Source organism: Otolemur garnettii, unplaced genomic scaffold (genome assembly GCF_000181295.1).
Source record: "Otolemur garnettii isolate 467f Iridium unplaced genomic scaffold, OtoGar3 scaffold00001, whole genome shotgun sequence".
Taxonomy (NCBI): Eukaryota; Metazoa; Chordata; class Mammalia; order Primates; family Galagidae; genus Otolemur; species Otolemur garnettii.
The window spans coordinates 23,889,803-23,908,883 of record NW_003852396.1 but is presented as its reverse complement, the minus strand read 5'-3'; the positions used below and the strand labels follow the sequence as shown (position 1 = coordinate 23,908,883).

Genomic DNA, 19,081 nt, shown 5'->3' with positions numbered 1-19,081 from the left:
GGACAGCTTGAGGCTCTGTCTCAAAAAAAAAAAAAAAACCAAAAAACATAAGAACTAAATCTGTCATGCAGCCTCCGAAGATTTGTGGTTTGGTAGTTGTATGTTCCTTATCAAATTATGTCTCAAATGAGCCTGCTATCATTGCTGAAGGAATTATGTTGGCACGCCATTAGCCTGCTGCTCATACCCAAAAACTAAAGCCAAGGGAAATGTTCTCAGTAGATGCATTCTACTTTCCTGGTTATATTAGTTTCAGATATCCCTGTTATTAACTAACAAGCCAGATATATAGGTAGGCCTTTAACAGATCTAATAATTTCTAATTAATCCAGTTTATGTTTGCATGCTTTCTAATTGCTACAAATGTCTATCTCTGTGTACACTGAACTCCTAGTATAAAAATAACCTTTCTTAAAATAAGGAGCCATTTACATTCCAGAACACCCACTAACTAGAACACCCACTCTCAGCTCCAAGAAAGGTTTCATTTTAGCAACTATTTGATCAGCAGGAAAGGAAGTTATTAGCTCAGACTGTTTGTAAACAGTCTGCTTTCCCGCTGAGTTGTCTGAGAAAGAGAAAGAACAAGGAAAGAACCAAGAAAAAGGGCCTGGAGTCTCCAGTAGCAGAGGCGAAGATAAGGCAAAACAAAAATGAACAAACAATGCTGCCTTATTATTTCTTTCTCAAGACAGAAATACAATATAAAGCTGCAAAAAAGTAAAGCTGCTCCAAAATGTGAAGGGGGTCAAGGAAAATATGTCAGACATCTCCTTCATTATCACTAATTTCAGCTTAGGCATTACAATCAGACTGGGGCTATAAAGAGGACAAGATACATACATTAAACATCCTCTCATCCTGCTTTCCAACACCTTCCTCAAGAAGGGAAACCTACTTTCCAGAGTTAAGTTTCCAAACCACTTATCTAACCCAAAGGACTTGACTAGCGCTAAACATATCAGGTACTCAAAAATTACTTAAAAAACAAAACTACACTGAGCACACTTCTTTCTACACAAGCTAGCCCCTTATGTCCCCCACTTCCTCCAAATGCAAAAATTCAATCCCAATAAACAAAAAGGACATATTTTCAGCTGGGTATGGTGGTTCATGCCTGTAATCCTAGCACTTTGGGAGGCAGAGGTGGATGGATTGCTTGAGTTCAGGAGTTCAAGACCAGCCTGAGCAAGAGTGAGACTCTGTCTCTACTAAAAATAGAAAAATTAGACAGGTGTTGTGGTGAGTGCTTGTAAACACAGCTATTAGGGAGGCTGAGGCCAGAGGATTGCTTAAGTCACAGTCTGAGCTTGCTGTGAGCTATGCCAGGTGCTCTACCCAGGGCAACAAAGTGAGACTGTCTCAAAAAAAAAAAAAAAAGAAAGAAAGCCCCAAATGCATTTTCTTTCAGTTGCTGCATGGGGAGTAGCAAGTTATTGGTAAGTAGAAAAGAAAGGCTTGGACATCCTTCACTACTAGCTGTGCTGCTTAAGGATAAACCATTATAAGGAATATTGATAAAAATTTCACCATTTTGATGCCATCCAAAAATTATCCAACAGAGACTAAATATCACTTTTTTGAGGTCAAAGTGTCTTCTGAAGTCAATATGTCATGGAATGCTTCCTTCAAGGGCAGCATCCATAAATACCTAATTCCAACAAAAATCCATTCCTAAAATAATTAAATGGCATTGGCCCTAAAAAATATAAACTTGAAAAGCTTTCCAGTGTTTGTGAAGCTGCAATTTCTTTTCACTTATGACTAAATGAATTTGAACTGAATTCCAACACCCAGACTAGCAACATGACTGTTCATATTAAACAAAAGAAAAAGGATAGCCCAGGATGCAGGACGGAAATGGAGTGGGAAAGGGGGGAAGGGGGGGGTTAACAGAGGGAGGGTAAAAGGCGGGACCACACCTATGGAGCATATGACAAGGCTACAAGTCAAATCTGTGAAGTGTAGAACATAGATGTTTTGGCACAATAATCAAGTAAATGAGGTGAAAGCTATGATGATTGGTTTGATGTAACCACGTCAGATAAAAAAAAAAATCAGCACACTGTACCCCACATATGCATGAATGTATTCAGGATCTATGAGTATTTGACTTAATAAAATTTTAAAAAAAGAAAAAGGAAAATCTACTTTTCTACTTTAATTAGCAACAGAAACAACCATTCACAGAAAAAAAATTACTCTCCATATTAAAAGTTCAAAGGTCTCTTGCAGAGTTGAACTAGCCAACATAACCACTTCTGGAAAAATACAGGCCAAAAATAAATGTAACAAAAACAAAAAAAAAAGGACTCTGGTACCAAATGACTTTCTAAATATAACCAGAATCCAATCACATTTTAGGACTTACCACTTTAACTCTGGCCTAAACCTAGATTATAGTCTTAGTATATGCCCACCTAGATTATAGCACTAGATTAGCACCTCAGACAGGATGACCCCATTAAAGTATATGTGATTTATGTTACTCCTTAGGACTCTAAGAAGACCTCCCATCTTATTCAGAGTTGAAGTTCTTACAGTGGCCTACAGAGTCCTTTATCTTAGGTTCCTAGTGGTGATGTTTCTGGTTGTCACAATTGAGGAGAGCTACTGGAATTTCCCAAGTTTCAAAATCCCATGGAATATCCATGTTGGTAAATCAGGTAAATTTTATTTTTTTAATATACTCTAAATTTTCCAGAATGCATCCTCCACATAAATCATGGGAAAACTGTACTTTGTTTGGTGCAGAACTCTATCAAGAATTAGTTACCTTTCCATAAAATCTCTGCACCAATAGCAAATTGTTCATATCATCTAAGTCACCAATAATACACCTGCATAAGTCCTAATTTATAGCTCTCAAAGTCAGCAAATTTATATATTTCTATAAAGGCTATATTCTTTCAGACCTCAGCATTTATATAATAAAATATACTAATTATACTACTTTCATTTTATTTTTCCTTTATATTAAGTTCAAGGCATATTTTTTAAATAAAATATATACAAAGTTTATATTATCTATCTTTCATCTGGGGAGAGAACAGTAGTTATTACACATATACCATGTTTGTTTGTTTGTTTTTAATTGCTATACCTTATAAAGTTGAACATTATTGCCATGTATACTCTCTGCCTACTTCCAATCCACATATCTGGCCACAATTACCACTTTCTTGCCCTCTTTCATTATCCATACTGGCTTTCATGGCTGTTTCTTTGTTTTTTTCTTTGTTAATCAGGCCCAGGCGAAGTTTGAACCCATCGCCCCTGGTGTGTAAGGCCAGCACGCTACCCACTGAGCAACAGTCATGGTTTTTTCCTGAAAACCTTAGTCCGCTCCAGCCACAGAGCCTTTGTACTTGCCGTTCCTTCTCACTGGAATGTTCTTCCCACCCATCATGCTTTTGTTTGAACATCTTCTCAGTTCCCCTGCCCACCCAATTTAAACTAGAATCTCAATCTGTCTCTCCCTTTCTCACTAACCTCTTTTTCCCAACTTAATTTTTTCTACATTATTAATCACTATCTGTTCTGATTACCTTGCTGAGAAATGAATCATCTGCAAACTTAGTGGCTTACAACAATAATCTTTTCCGACCTTTCATAATTCCATGGGTTGCCTAGGTTCAGCTGGCTGGTTCTTGCAAGGAGTCACTTATGTGGGTAAGATCAAATGGCTGCTGGGACTGCAGTCTCCTAAAAAATCAACTCAGCTAGTATCTAAAATGACTTCTTCTATCACAAATCTGGTGCCTTACCTTGGATGGTCAAATAGCTGGGGGCCAGCTAGGCATCTCTGTCTTATTGCACAGCCTTCTCACATGTCTAGTTTGAGCTGATACAAAGCACGGTGGTTTCATGGAAGCCAGTAGTCTTACACAAACACTGGCTTTCCTCATTGCTCACGTTCCAAAAGATAAAAGGCAGAAGCTGTAAAACTTATACAGTCAAGAAAACTTATGAAGTCAAGAAAACTTCATTGCTACCATGTCCTAGTGGTTACACAGAACCCAAACTAAGTGTAGGGGGAACAACAGAAGGGTGCAAATACTGGTGAGCACAGTGTACCCGGGAACTATCTTTGGAGATCGTGTCCCCAGTGTCTAACACTGTATCAGCTGGCTTTTCACCACAGGCCACTCCATTCCCCAAACTCCTACAATTTGACTTTTTATTTATTTATTTATTTTTTGAGACAGAGCCTCAAGCTGTCCCCCCGGGTAGAGTGCCGTGGCATTACAGCTCACAGCAACCTCCAACTCCTGGGCTCAAGCGAGTCTCCTGCCTCCGCCTCCCAAGTAGCTGGGACCACAGGCGCCTGCCACAACACCCGGCTATTTTTTGGTTGCAGCCGTGATTGTTGTTTGGCGGGTCCTGGCTGGGGATTCGAACCCGCCACCTTAGGTGTATGTGGCTGGTGCCTTAGCCGGTTGAGCTATAGGTGCCAAGCCCAATTTGACTTTTTAATAGGGAAATGGTACAAATCTAGGTAATTTTGGAAGCAGAAAATGAGAAACTAAGTTGAGGACAAAAATCAAGAAGTATCAAAAAGGATCGCATACTGCTTACTTTGTTCTGTGTATGTCTTTGATCAATCTAGTACCTAGTTTCTCTTTGTCAAAAAACTCTCCTACAGCACCAATAAAAAGTGAGTCACAGTATGGCATAATAATTCTGTATAAGTTATCCTGTATAACTGCTCATATGGAGGGTAAAATCCAGTTAAACATTTAATTATTCTGTCTATAATTCCATGTGTCAGCTTTATCTTCTGGATGAAGAAATGCTGCACATTTCTTGAGAACCATCTCATTCTAATTTAGGAAACAAATTTTCATTCAAAATTCTCAACATAGGGCCCAATATTAATCTGTGCATATTAGCAAAGAACACAAAAAAATTACTGGCCTTCAACCTCCATCTGTAAAAGAATAGGTGAAGTACATGCATTAATACCCTGGAATGGTATGTATCTTTAAAAGAATGAGGCAGGTTATTGGAAGGAACAATAAATAGTACTAACAGATGAAAAAAGCAGGTGTAGAACATTGTGAATAGTAAGCTACCACTTGTGTAATAAATAATATGTGAAAAGATAAGTATATACTTGCAGTACAAGCATACAATACCTCTGGACAAACACATAGGAAATAGATAACCATTGCTACCAGAAGGCGAACCGGGTAGTTGGCAGTAGGGACAGAAGGGAAACTGATTTTTAATTTTATTCTCTTCCTTAACTGTTGAATTGAGTATCTTATACATGGGTCATTATGAAAGTTTTAGATATACAAAAATCAAGAAACATAAAATCCATGTGGATGGAAACAAGTGAAGCCTTCCCAGCAACACCAATAAGCCAAGCAAGTTGAAACTTGCCTGGGTGAATCAGAAAGGATGCTGTTGACCGTGTTTCTTAGAAGTGAAACAGTATACCATAACTTGGTACACTGTCTCAAAACTTTTGTAATGATCAAAACTATGGTCTGAAAACTTTTGTAGTGTCCCACATACATATATTATCCTTTTTGTTTTTTAAGAAATGGATGCATAGAATTAAAAATTCTGAATTCTTTGAGAATACAGGAGAGTAAGCCCCATACCAAGGGGCAAAGTTTACTGAAAATTTCTTCTGTCTTCTTAGATACGTCCCAGTGATACAGGGCAGGTGCACCCCAGCTTGGTCAGTGCCACCTGGGAAGGCCTGCCCTGCCTTCTGCATCTCTGCCCAGAGGTGTTGGTGCAGCACTGAAAGGTATATATTAAAAACACCCAACCGTTTAAAGTCTCTGGAAATGGTCCTAAGGGTATATAGCAAATGAAGAAACATCTATTTAAGAAAACCTACTAAACTTTGGTAAGGAAGAGGAAAGTCTGAACCTGAGCCCACTCCTGCCTTTCCCCCTTACAGCTCAGCATTATAAAAACTCCATTCCAGACTGACACAGCCAAAAGCACAGGATTTCCCATCCCTTTCACAGCTACCTGTTGCTGAGGCTAAATTCTGGGCAAGTGTGGCTGAGAGGTGGAGCCTCCAGCATGGATGGGGCAATGCTGAGAACAGGGCCCCAAATGCTCTTATTGCAACTCACTGGATATATGTTCTAGCCAGAACAGCAAGCCAAGGAGATCTGTGGCTACTGCCACTCACTCCACTGAACACTCAGTTCCTAAATCAGGATGGCACTTAGAATCATCTGTTGTTCCTACCTCCAGTGCTAGCCCTGACTTTCAAATTTTGACTGGGTAGGGAAGCAGGCCATAAAACAAAGCTCCAAATCTCTACACAAAGGAACTGACTTCATTTGCACCAGAGTATGGAAAAGTTCTGCTCTTGAAAATAGTGGGCCTAGCGGTGCCTGTAGCTCAGTCGGCAAGGGTGCCGGCCACATACACCTAGGGTGGTAGGTTCGAACCCAGCAGGGTCTGCTAAGCCACAATGACAACTCCAACCAAAAAATAGCTGGGCATGTGGTGGGCACCTATAGTCCCAGCTACTTGGGAGGCTGAAAAAAGAGAATCACTTAAGCCCGATAGTTGGAGATTGTTGTGAGCTGTGATGCCACGGCACTCTACCAGAGCAACAACTGGAGACTCTGTCTCAAAAAAAAAAGAAAAAGAAAGAAAATAGTGGGCCAGTGATGACAGGCCGTTAAAGACTGATAGATTCACTGGAGATAAAAGCTAAACTGTAGACACGCTAGTATGCCGGAGAGAAAGTGGAAGGCACAGCTGGGAAGAGCGCTCTTAAGGTCGGAACAAATCTCAAACCCTGACTTTGGGTACTATCCCCATAAAGGAGTGTGAATCTGGGTGGTCTGCCATTCAGAGGAACTTAAGAGACAGCTAAAGAGTGTCCTGCCAAAAACGGTGCCATCCCTGGGTTACTGTGGGCATACTCAAGGCTGTGTCCCCTGCATGGCAATACCAGAGGCTTCACACTGCTAGGGATCTGGGGAAAGATAGAATTGTATCTACAATATATCAAAGAACTCCTACACCTCTAACAGCAAAAGACAAACAATCTAATGAAATAATGTGGAAAAGACTTAAACAGAAATCTCTCCAAAGAAGACAGACAAATGCTCAATAAGTACATGAAAATGTGCTCGACATTCTTAGTCATGTTAAATAAACATAACAAGAGGTTACTGTTTTTAGGTTCCTACACTTGGCCTCAAAAAACCACACTAAAAACCAAAATAGAGTCACTCATACTAAAGTTACATATCACCAAAATGAAACAGAGTTGTTACCTGGTCATCTGAGAGATCAGGGGAGAGAGAGATAACAGCCAAAATTCTCAAACAGGCTTGTTTCAATCAGTATGATTATTAATAAAGTTTCCTCTGCCTTTAATCCTTACAGCAAAATGTAATCCGAAATAACCTAATGTTAATCAGTTAGTTACTATGTTTTTCTGCTCTTCTGCTTTTTCCTATTCTCACCCTACAAGGGAAAGTAACTTTAAAATAATCTACTTTTTGTTCTTTTTTCTGTTTCCTTCAATCATTTTCTGTTTATAAAACCAATGTCCTCAGGTCAACTCACTGGAATGCCCATTTTATTTTACAGAATGAAGTGTTTCCCCATTCTACAGTTGCAAATAAAGCCAATTAAGATCTTTAAACTAAATTTGTTATAATGTTGTTATTTGACATTCATTAGAGGAATCCAAATCAAAACCTCAACAAGATACTACTTTACATTCATTGGGATGACTACAATCAAAGAAATAAAAAATAACAAGCATTAAGTAAATTGCAGTGAAACTGGACCCCTCATAGATTGCTGATGGGATCATAAAATTATGAAGCCATTTGAAAAAGTGTTTTGTAATTTTTCAAAATGTTGAACTTAGATTTACCATATGATCCAAAAATTCCACCCAAGAGAACTGAAATCCTATGTCCATCTGTAAATTCACAAATGTTCACAGCAGCATTATTCATAATAGCCAAAAAACAGAGACAGTACAAATGTCTATCAACTGATAAATGGATAAACAAAACATGATATATATACCCACAAAATAGAATACTAGTTGGATATAAAATGGAATGTACTGACATATGCTACAATGTGGATGAACCTCAAAAACTTTCTGGTAAGTCAAAGAAGCCAGACACAGCAGACCATATGTTGTATGATTCCATTTACATAAAATGTTTCAGAAGAGGCAACTTGATAGGAAGTAGCTTCGTGTTTACCTAGAGGTGGGGGTGGGAATGGTAAGGGGCTGCCAGTGAGTACAGGGGGTTATGAACATGTCCTCACAAATTAGATTGTGGTGATTGGCTGCACATATTAAAAAACATGCTGGCTGGGCACAGTGGCTCCCATCTATAATCCTAGCAGTATGGGAGGCAGAGTGGGAGGAGTGTTTGAGGCCAGCAGTTCAAGACCAGCCTGGGTAATACAGCAACATCTCATCTCTACAACACACTGTAAGAATCAGCCAGGTGTAGTGGCATATGCATGTAGTCCCAGTTGGGACTACAGGAGGAGGCTGAGGTGGGAGAATTACTTGGGGCATTGGAGGCTGCAGTGAGCTATAACGGGGCCACTGTACTCCAGACTGGGTAACAGAGTGAGACCCCATCTCTCGGAAAAAAAAAAAAGAACAACCCCCAAAATCCCACAAAACTGTATACAATTATACATCACTTAATAATGGGGATATATTCTGACAAATGTATCACTTGGCAATACCATCATTGCACAAATATCGGAGTGCACTTACACAAATCTAGATGGTACACCCTACTAAAAACCAAGGCTACGTGGCATAGCCTATTGCTCCTAGGCTACAAACTTGCACAAAATGTGACTGTACTGAACACTATAGGCAAATGAAACACAATGGTAAGTAAGTATATATCTAAACACAGAAAAGGTGCTATACACATAGGGTATTATAACTCTATAGCACTTATAATACCCTGGATTATAATAACATGTGGTCTATTGTTGACTGAAATGACATTATGTGGCTTGTGAGGGTACTTTCCAAATTTTATAGTATATGAACTATGTCTCAATAAAATTGTTTTTAAAAACCCTGCTCTACCTCCTCATTTCTAAAGCTATCCAACCTTATTTTCCATGATTTTTTGCCATTTTCAATAAAATTTATAAGAGCCAACCACTCTGGACTGAGATTTTGCATTAGGCCCAAGAGACCAAACCAAAATGGAGTTACTCATGCTGAAGTTAGTTCCATGCCTCTAAGATCTTTATCCAACCTTCCAAGAAATCAGGAGGGAGAGAACAGCCAATTCCTGAACAGATCAGTTTTAGCCAGCATGATAAGGAAGTCCCCTTTGCTTTAACTTTCACAAGAGAAGTAACTCTGAAAACAAAGATCCTTTATTTGTTTTCTGATTTTGCTTCCTGTAGCTCTTTCCTTCTATAAAACCAATCTCCTCTATAGTATATAATGAGGTGTTGCTTGATTCTAGAATAGCAAATAAAAGTCGATTAAGATCTCTATACTAAATTTGCGATAATTTTGTCTTATGACAGCCCCAACATATAATCCTTGCCTTAATATCTTTGATCTTCTCGGAGAAAAACTAGCTGTCTAACATCACCAAGACTGAACATAATTTTGGGAACTTAGCTAGGGCCTTAAGACAAAGAGGAAAAAGTGTGGAAACAAGGACTACTGTGGGAAAGTAACATCAAGAGTGAATGAAAAGCATGTCCTTCCTTTGTCAACTCCTGCCAACTCACCAGCTTTACAGGCCAGAACCTCTCAACTACATCTTTAGGTTCCCCAGAACATTTAGCACAACATCATGAACACAGAGGTATCAGATGTCTGTGGTCACACCCTGGGCTGTGGATCAGTAGCAGCTGGTCAGTCGTGGCCTGTTAGGAACCAGGTTGTACAGAAAGAGGTCAGCAGTAGGCAAGCAAGAAAAGCTTCATCTGTTACTGTCTCACATCAACCTGAGATGGGCCCATCTAGTGGCAGAAAAACAAACTCAGGGCTCCCACTAATTCCACATTATGGTGAGTTGTATAATCATTTGATTATATATTACAATTTAATAATAATAGAAATAAAGTGCGCAGTAAATGCAATGCACATGAATCATCAACATTCCCCTATATCCCTAGTCCGTGAAAAAACTGTCTTCCATAAAACCAGTCCCTAGGGCCAAAAAGGTTGGGGACCACTGGTTTAGAGGCCAAAATATATACACTGTAATCACTCAAAGCCCCCTATGGGATTTCCCTAGTGACAATGCCAGGTATTACTAAATGTATCTATTATTATTTAAGTTTGTTAGTTTTTTACTTGTTTAATTTATGTCTCTTTAATAACTCATTTTATTTGTAAAAATCCCTTTAACTTATACCTTTCCTTCTCAGTCATTTTTTTTTTAACATTCAGTGTTTTATATTAAGGAATTATAAAGTGTATTCCAATGGGCAATTCTTCACCTCAATATTCAGAAGAATATTAAGGTATAAAATATTGTTATAAAATGTAGCCTACTTTGAACTTGTATATGCAAATGCAAACTTTTAACATTCAACAAGGCATTTTCGTTCTACTCTCTGCAGAAGGTTAATCATCACCAAGATTTCCACTACTCATGTATGAAGAAAGATAGCATTTGATTATTATTCTGAATGACTTCAACGTATCAGGACAACTTTTTCCAGAGAATACTTTATTCAGTAATAAAAAGAATCATCATTATTAAGAGTCAGAAGGTACTAATCCAGAGAAGACAGTTACATATAGGTCTTATTATTAGAAAAAAGTCAACCAAATGTATAAAAAAGAACCTTGTCTAAGGAAAAAAATATCAGTAAACAAATAAAAGAAACATAAAAGCACCACTCAGCAACATACTCTGTCCATTATTACACAATTGAGCAATGATTTTAAACAGCTGTCAAACTGGTAAATGAAAGGCTTTGACTGCCTAGAAATAAAACAAAACAAAACAAAACAAAAACCAAACAAACCTGGGAACTTTTTTTTTTTTTTTGAGAAAGTGTCTTACTCTGTTGCCTGGGTAGAGTGCCATAGTGTTATCACAGCTCATAGCAACCTCAAACTCTTGGGCTCAAGAGATCCTCTTGCCTCAGCCTCCCAGGTAGCCAGGATTACAGATATGGCCCACCACCATGCCCAGCTAGATTTTTCTACTTTTATTAGAGACAGGGTCTCATTCTGGCTCAGGCCGATCTAAAACTCTTGAGTCAAGCAATCTACCTGCCATGGCCTCCCAGAATGCTAAGATTACAACGGGTAACTTTTCTTTTTAATCATCTGCTTAATAAAGGCAGACTAACAAAGGCTTGCATGTATTAGGAGCTATGATTACTAGACAAAGATTTAACTAAAGAAGCCTCATGGTGTACACAGAACATAAATCATTTCTTACAAAAAAATGTACTTTTTAAAAAGAAAATGATATTCATGTGCATACTTTTCTATTTTTATTTACCTTTTAAAATATGATTTACATCCAAAAATATTGATTGGGGGTTGAATGTGCATAAAAGATAGCTTGAAATCCTTGTTAACTTCTTCCTATTTCTCTAGTTCACCAATTTGCAGTGACTTGAGAAAAGCAAGTGGAGTAAAAATAAAAAGTCACTCTTTTCTTTCATAGTGTAAATAATATGGTTGATAGGACACGAAACCAGTGTTTGAATTTTCTATATGTATCTTTTAAGAATTATTTCTGACAAAAGGGGTGGAGCAAGATGATGGATTACTAGCCACTCAACAGTGAGACAGGGGAACAAGAATTCCAGCCACCTTTGGCTGGGGAAACTTATCCAGAGACATCACTTCAAGGGCATAGTGAAGCAGTAGTGGATTCCAGGAGCCAGCAAGAAGGTCTGGGGATAGGAAAGGGCAGTCCTACGAATTTTTGATTTTGGACTAAACTGGTTGCTGGAGCTGCCTTGAAGAGCTTAAATGAGTGACTAGACTCAAACAGCATCCAGCAGCTGGGACTGAGTACTAGAAGGTGTGGATCTCCCATTGGCTTGGCTGCTGGCAGGGTGCTGCCATTGTGGGAAGGCCACCAGAGGAATGGTTCACAGGGTCCTAGTGCATGGCCAGCTCTGGCCTGCTAGCTGAGCTTGAACCACCACCCTTGGGGTAAGCTGAGGGGAACCTTCACCCCAGGAAGGCCACTTTTTGGCAAAGAGCAGTGTTTAACATGCCTCCTAAGGAAGCTGGCAAGAGCTTTAGGACACCAATCCCACAGGGGCTGAATGCTGACAAAGCAACCAGGCCCTCATTGAGGACAAATAAATCAGGAAGGCAGGACTGAATCTCCCCTACAATTATAAAGTGGCTTCCAGCCCTCATTGTATATATAGCTAAAGAAGTGTGTATTCTTTGTCTCCTAACACCACTGCACTATCTGGTATCCATGCAATACACACACACACACACACACATATATATAGATTTCTTTCCTTTTTGCTCCTTGTCCGAACTTTTTTCTTAGTTTTGTTTTCTTTTTTCTTGATGTGATTTTGGTTGTGTGGTTTTTTTTTTTAAGTTTGGTTGTATTTTAATTTTTTCATTTTTACTTTCTTCCATAGCAAGGGCTCCTCCATTTCTGTTATGGTTATTCAGCCCCTTTTATTCTTTCTTCTTTTTTACTTCTCTCCTTTTTTTTCTTTTGGTAGAGACTTTTCTACTTTTTTCATCTTTCCCATGTAAACTTCTCATACAATAGCTAAGACATTCCTTTTTCTTTTGTTGTATCTTATGCAACAGTATTTTAAATTTTCTTTATTTTTATTTTGGCTTTTTTTTTTCTTTTCTCTGACCTAGTGCTGCAAGGTTGGCACTAGTCTGGTAGGGAGTCATGCCATGGGTGTGGCTCAAGAAGATCACAAGTTCAAGGACTAGGGTGCCCTTCTAGCTTAGGCATTTGGAAAGATGGCTTTTGTAGGTCCTCACTGTGATGTACTGCTGATTTTTTTCTTTTGTATTTTGTGGAGATGAAGTCTTGCTATTGCCTAGGCTGGTAAGGAGCTCCTGACTTCAGGGACCAGCCCAGCCTGGCCCCCAAAAGGTCTACATTGGTGGGTGTGGTAACAGCACCCTGCTGATCACCACCATTTATCCCATCACCTTCTTCCTCTGTTTCTGTTCTCTCCTCTTCAATTCTTTTTTTTTTCACTCCATCTTCTTTTTTCTTCTTTTCTATTTATCTTTTTCTTTTCTTTTTACTCTTTCTCGCTCTTTACCCTTCTGTTCCTTTTGGCCTTATACTAAAAGGCCACTTCAACATCTAAGCTCTGACACAAGGTAATTTCAAGCAAAGGAGGTAGTGGAAGGAAAAGGCAGGGGAAGGAAGTGAACAAGAAGAAAACACACATGAGGAGGAACCAACAGAAAAATTCTGGCAACACGAAAACCAAAACAGAGTAACCCCCACAAGGGACCATGAGGCAGCTACCACAGAGGATTCTACCTACAAAGAATTAATGGAAATGACAGAAATGGAATTTAAAATATGGACGGCAAAGGCAATAAAGGGAATTGACAAGAAAGTAAAATAACAGGATGAAAAAATGGATAAAAAATATAAAGAATATAAAAAGGATAAGGTAGAGCTTAAGGAATTGAAAGAATTAAGCTCAGAGAACTTAATGATTCAGTAGAAAGTATCAATAACAGATTAGAACATGGAGAAGAAAGAATTTCAGAGCTAGAAGATAAAGCTCTTGAATCAACTTAGGTAGTTAAAGAGGCAGAAAAGAAGAGAGAGAAAGTAGAACATTCACTCAGAATTATGAGACTGCATGAAGCAGGCAAGCATATGAATTATAGGGATCCCTGATGGGGAAAAAAAATGTCTAAAAGGAATGGAAACCCTACTGGAGGATAACATAAATGAAAATTTTCCAAGTATCACTAAAGATTCTGAAACACTCCTTTTAGAGGGATATCGAACCCCAGATCATCTCAAACAAATAGAGCATCTCCAGGACACACTGTAATGAGCCTGTCCAAAGTCTAAATGAAAGAGAAAATTCTGCAAGTAGCCAGAAGTAAGTGCCAATTGAAGTATAGGGGCAGATCCAGCAGGATAACAGAAGAATTCTCAGCTGAAACGTTCCAAGCCAGAAGAGAATGGTTATCTACCTTTAACCTTATTAAACAAAACAATTTTTAGCCCAGAATTCGGTATCCTACTAAACTAAGTTTCAAAATTGATGGAGGAATCACATATTTTACCAATATGGAAATATTGAGAAAACTTGCTGAAACAAGACCAGCTCTATAGGAAATACTTAGACGTATTCTCCACACTGACCATCACAATGGACCACCAGCAAAGTAAACACCTAGAAACTAAAGGACAAAGCCTAGCTTCCACAATGGCACAAAGGATAAAACTAAGCAATGGACTTTCACAAAATAAAATACATAGATCACCACCACACTTATCAATTCTCACAATAAACATTAATGACTTCAATTCCCCACTGAAGAGGGATAGGCTGGGCCAACTGGATAAAAAAAGCACAAGCCATCTATACGCTGTCTCCAGGAAATACATCTGAACTTAAAGGACAAATCTAGACTCATGGTAAAGGGATGTAAAACAGTATTTCAGGCTGTTTTGTATTGTAGGTACTTGCCACATACAACAGGGCTGGTGGATTCGAACCTTGCCCAGGCCTGTTAAATGACAATAACAACAACAACAACAAAAATAAAATAGCTGGGTGTTATAGTGGACACCCACTACCATAGCTACTTGGGAGGCTCAGGCAAGAGAATCACTTAAGCCCAAGAGTTTAAAGTTGCTGTGAGCTGTGATGCCATGAAACTCTACCAAGGGCAACACAGTGAGACTCTATTTCAAAAACAAAAACAAAAAAACCCCAACCCTCCCCCCCCCAAAAAAACCCCAGTATTTCTGGCAAATGGAAATCAGAAGAAAGGAGAGGGTCAGAATCTTATTTTCAGATACTAGTGGATTGGTCACTTCACTGATATTCTGGTCAAGGGAACAATACAACAAAAGGGCATTTCAATTCTAAATGTTTATGAACCCAACTTAAATGCCCCCAGATTAATGAAACAGATATTGATTGGTCTGACCAATATAACATCCTATAATATCGTAATAGGTTGGGACTTTAACACCCCTTTGGCAGAACTGGACAGATCCTCTAAAGAGAAACTAAACCAAGATACAACAGACTTTATGACCCTAGAACAGGGCTTAATAGCCATATACAGACCACACCATCCCAAAACTAAGATATACATATTCTTCTTGTCTAGCTCTGTGGAACATACTCCAAAAATTGATCATATCCTACCATACAAATCAAACCTAAACAAAATTAAAAGAATTGAAATTATACTTTGTATCTTTTCAGACAACAAGGCAATTAAGGTAGAACTGAACTCCAACTAAAATTTCATCCCCACACAAAGGCACAGAAATTAAACAACCTTATAACTGAATAGCTGACTAACAGCTGGGTCAAGGAAGAGCTAAACGAGGAAATTGTTAAATCCTCAAACGTAACAACAACGCAGCTACAAGTTACCAAAACCTGCGGAATACTGCAAAACCAGTCCTTCCCCTAAGAGGAAATTTATCACAGTAGATGCCTATATCCAAAAAACAGAAAGGGAAGACACCAACAATCTAATAATATCTTAAAGAAATGAGAAAGGAAAAGCAATCTAATCCCAAACCTAGCCGAAGAAAAGAAATAAACAAAAAGAAATCAGAAATAAATGAAATTGAAAACAAAAGAATTCAGAAAATTAATGAAACAAAAATATTGGTTCTTCAAAAAAATTAAAATTGACAAACTTTTGGCCAGAGTAACCAGAAACAGAAAAGTAAATCTTTAGTAACCTCAATCAGACACAAAAGGGGAAATTACAACAGATAGCACAGAGATAAAAGAGATTATCTCTGAGTACTACAAGAAACTCTAAGCTCGGCACCTATAGCACAGTGGTTACAGCGTCAGCCACATACACCAAGGCTGGTGGGTTTGAAACCGGCCCGACCAGCTAAACAACAATGACAACTGCAACAAAAATATAGCTGGGTATTGTGGTGAGCACCTGTAGACCCTGCTACTTGGGAGGCTGAGGCAAGAGAATCGCTTAAGTCCAAGAGTTTGAGGTTACTGTGAGCTGTGACGCCATGGCACTCTGCCAAGGGCAACATAGTGAGACTTTGTCTCAAAGAAAAAAAGAAATTCTATACCCAGAAATTTGTCAAATTTTATCAAATTCTATCAAATCTTCAAAGAAGAGCTTGTACTTATACTCCAGAAACTATTTCAAAATATTGAGAAGGAGGGAATCTTTCCAACATGTTCTATGAAGCAAACATCATCCTGATACCAAAACCAGGAAAGGACCCAACCAAAAAGGAGAACTACAGACCAATTTCACTAGTGAATATGGACGCAAAAATACTTCGTAAAATCTTAGTCAATAGATTATAGCTATATGCTAAAAAAATTATACATCATGATCAAGTAGTCTTTACTGCAGGGATGCAAGCTAGTTTAACACATGCAAATCCATAAAAGTTAATTAACTTTTGCTTCAAGAGAAGCAAAAACAATGACCATATGATCCTCTCAATAGCTGCAAAAAAAGCATTTGATAAAATTCAGCATCCTTTTCTAACAAGAACACTTAACAATATAGGCACAGGTGGCACATTTCTTAAGCTGACTGAAGCCATCTATGACAAACCTACAGCTAATATCATACTGAATGGAGTAAAACTGAAAGATTTTCCCACTTGGAACAGGAACCATACAAGGATGTCCTCTATTGCCACTACTATTAAACATATTGCTGGAAGTTCTAGCCAACGCAATCAGACAAAAGAAGGATATAAAGGGCATCAAATGGGGGCAGAGGAGGTCACTCTTTGCTGAGGATATGATCTTATACTTAGAGAACCCCAGGGACTCAACTACAAGTCTCCTGAAAGTGGATCAACAAATACAGTAATGCTCAGGGTATAAAATCAATGTCCACAAATCACTTTTGTATATGCCAATAACAGCTAAGTGGAAAAGCTAATCAAAGATACAATTCCCTTCACAGCAGCTCCAAAGAAAATGAAAGACCTAGGAATATAAAGGACCTCTACAGAAAGAATTATAAACCCTAATAAAAAAAATGGCAGAAGACATTAACAAATGGAAGAACATACCATGCTCTTGGCTGGGAAGAATTAACAGTATTAAAATGTCTATACTACAGTCTACAAATTCTATGCAATCCCCATTAAAATATCAACATTGTACTTTAAAGAACTAGAAAAAAACCTCATATAGCCAAGGCAATTTTTACTAATAAAAGCAAAGGGAGGTGAAGGGGGGTGGGTGCCTGTAGCCAGTGGTTAGAGCGCCAGCCCCATGTAGCAGGGGTGGCGAGTTCGAACCCAGCCTAGCCTGCCAAACAAAGATAAAAGAACAAAAAAATAAAAAATTAAAGAACAAAAACAATGGGGAAAAGAATCCCTATTCAATAAATGGTGTTGGGAGACCTGGATAATCACATGTAAAAGACTGAAACTGGACCTGCATCTTTCACCACTTACAAAAACTGACTCAAGATGGATAAAAGATTTAAATTTAAGAATGAAATGATAAAAATCCTAGAAAGTATGGGAAAAACTCTTGAAAATGTTGGCCTGGGGAAAGATTTTTTGAAGATGACTTCAGTGGCAACTGTAACAACAAAAATAAACAAATGGGACTCAATCAAACTGAAAAGTTCTGTGCAGCTAAGGATGTAACAATTAAAGCAAACAGATTACCTTCAGAATGGGAAAAAATATCTACATGTTACAAATCTAACAAAAGTTTGATAACTAGGATCTATTGAGAACCCAAATTAATTAACAAAATGTACAAATAATCCAGTCTATCGCTGGACATGAGATATGAACAGATCTTTCTCTGAGGAAGAAAAACAAATGTCTAACAAACATACAAAAAAATGCTCATTGCCCCCAATCATCAGAGAAATACAAGTCAAAACCACCCTAAGATATCACCTCACCCCAGTAAGATTACCCTACATCACAAAGTCCCAAAGCTATAGATGCTGGCCAGCATATGAAGAGAGGAATACTTTTACACTGTTGGTGGGACTGCAAACTCATACAGCCTCTTTGGAAGGGAGTATGGAGAATCCTCAAAGAACTGAAATCAGACCTTCCCGCAATCCCACTACTAGACAACTACCCAGAAGAAAAAAAATCATTTTATCATAAAAGCATTAGACTGTTGCACTAGATTGTTTGTTGCAGCTCAATTTATAATCAACAAGCTGCAGAAACAACCTAAATGCCCATCAACTCTGAAAAGGATTACAAGCTGTGGTAGGTGTATACCATGGAATACTATTCAGCCACAAAAGAGAAGGTAACTCACCACGGCACCTGTAGCACAGTGGTTACAGCACCAGCCACATACACCAAGGCTGCAGGGTTCGAACCCAGCCCGCACCTGCCAAACAACAATGACAACTACAACAAAAAAGTAGCCAGGCATTGTGGTGGGTACCTGAAGTCTTAGCTACTTGGGAGGCTGAGGCAAGAGAATTGCTTAAGCCCAAGAGTTTGAGGTTGCTGTGAGCTATGACACCACGGCACTATGCTGAGGACGACACAGTGAGACTCTTTCTCAAAAAAAAAAAAAAAAAAGATGGTAACTTTACAGTTTTTGTATTAACCTGGATGGAGTTGAAACACATTCTCTTTAGTAAAGAATCACAAGAATGGAAAAACAAGTATTCAATGTACTCAATACTAACATGAAACCAGTAGATGATCTAATTCATGCCCACACAGGAGAAAAACTCAATTCAAGTTGGGGAGAAGGGTATTAAAGAATGAGGGAAGGGGCGGCTCGGTGCCTGTGGCTCAAATGGCTAAGGTGCCAGCCACATACACCTAAGGTGGCGGTTCGAATCTAGCCTGGGCCCACCAAACAACAATGATGGCTGCAACCAAAACTTAGCCAGGCATTGTGGCGGGCGCCTGTGGTCCCAGCTACTTGGGAG

At 38.7% G+C, this 19,081-nt stretch overlaps 1 protein-coding gene across 2 annotated transcripts in view; it reads right to left on the bottom strand.

The window, feature by feature from the left end:
• NARS2 (asparaginyl-tRNA synthetase 2, mitochondrial) overlaps nt 1-19,081 on the bottom strand; it is a 160,685-nt gene that overhangs the window by 120,925 nt on the left and 20,679 nt on the right. The window lies entirely within an intron of this gene.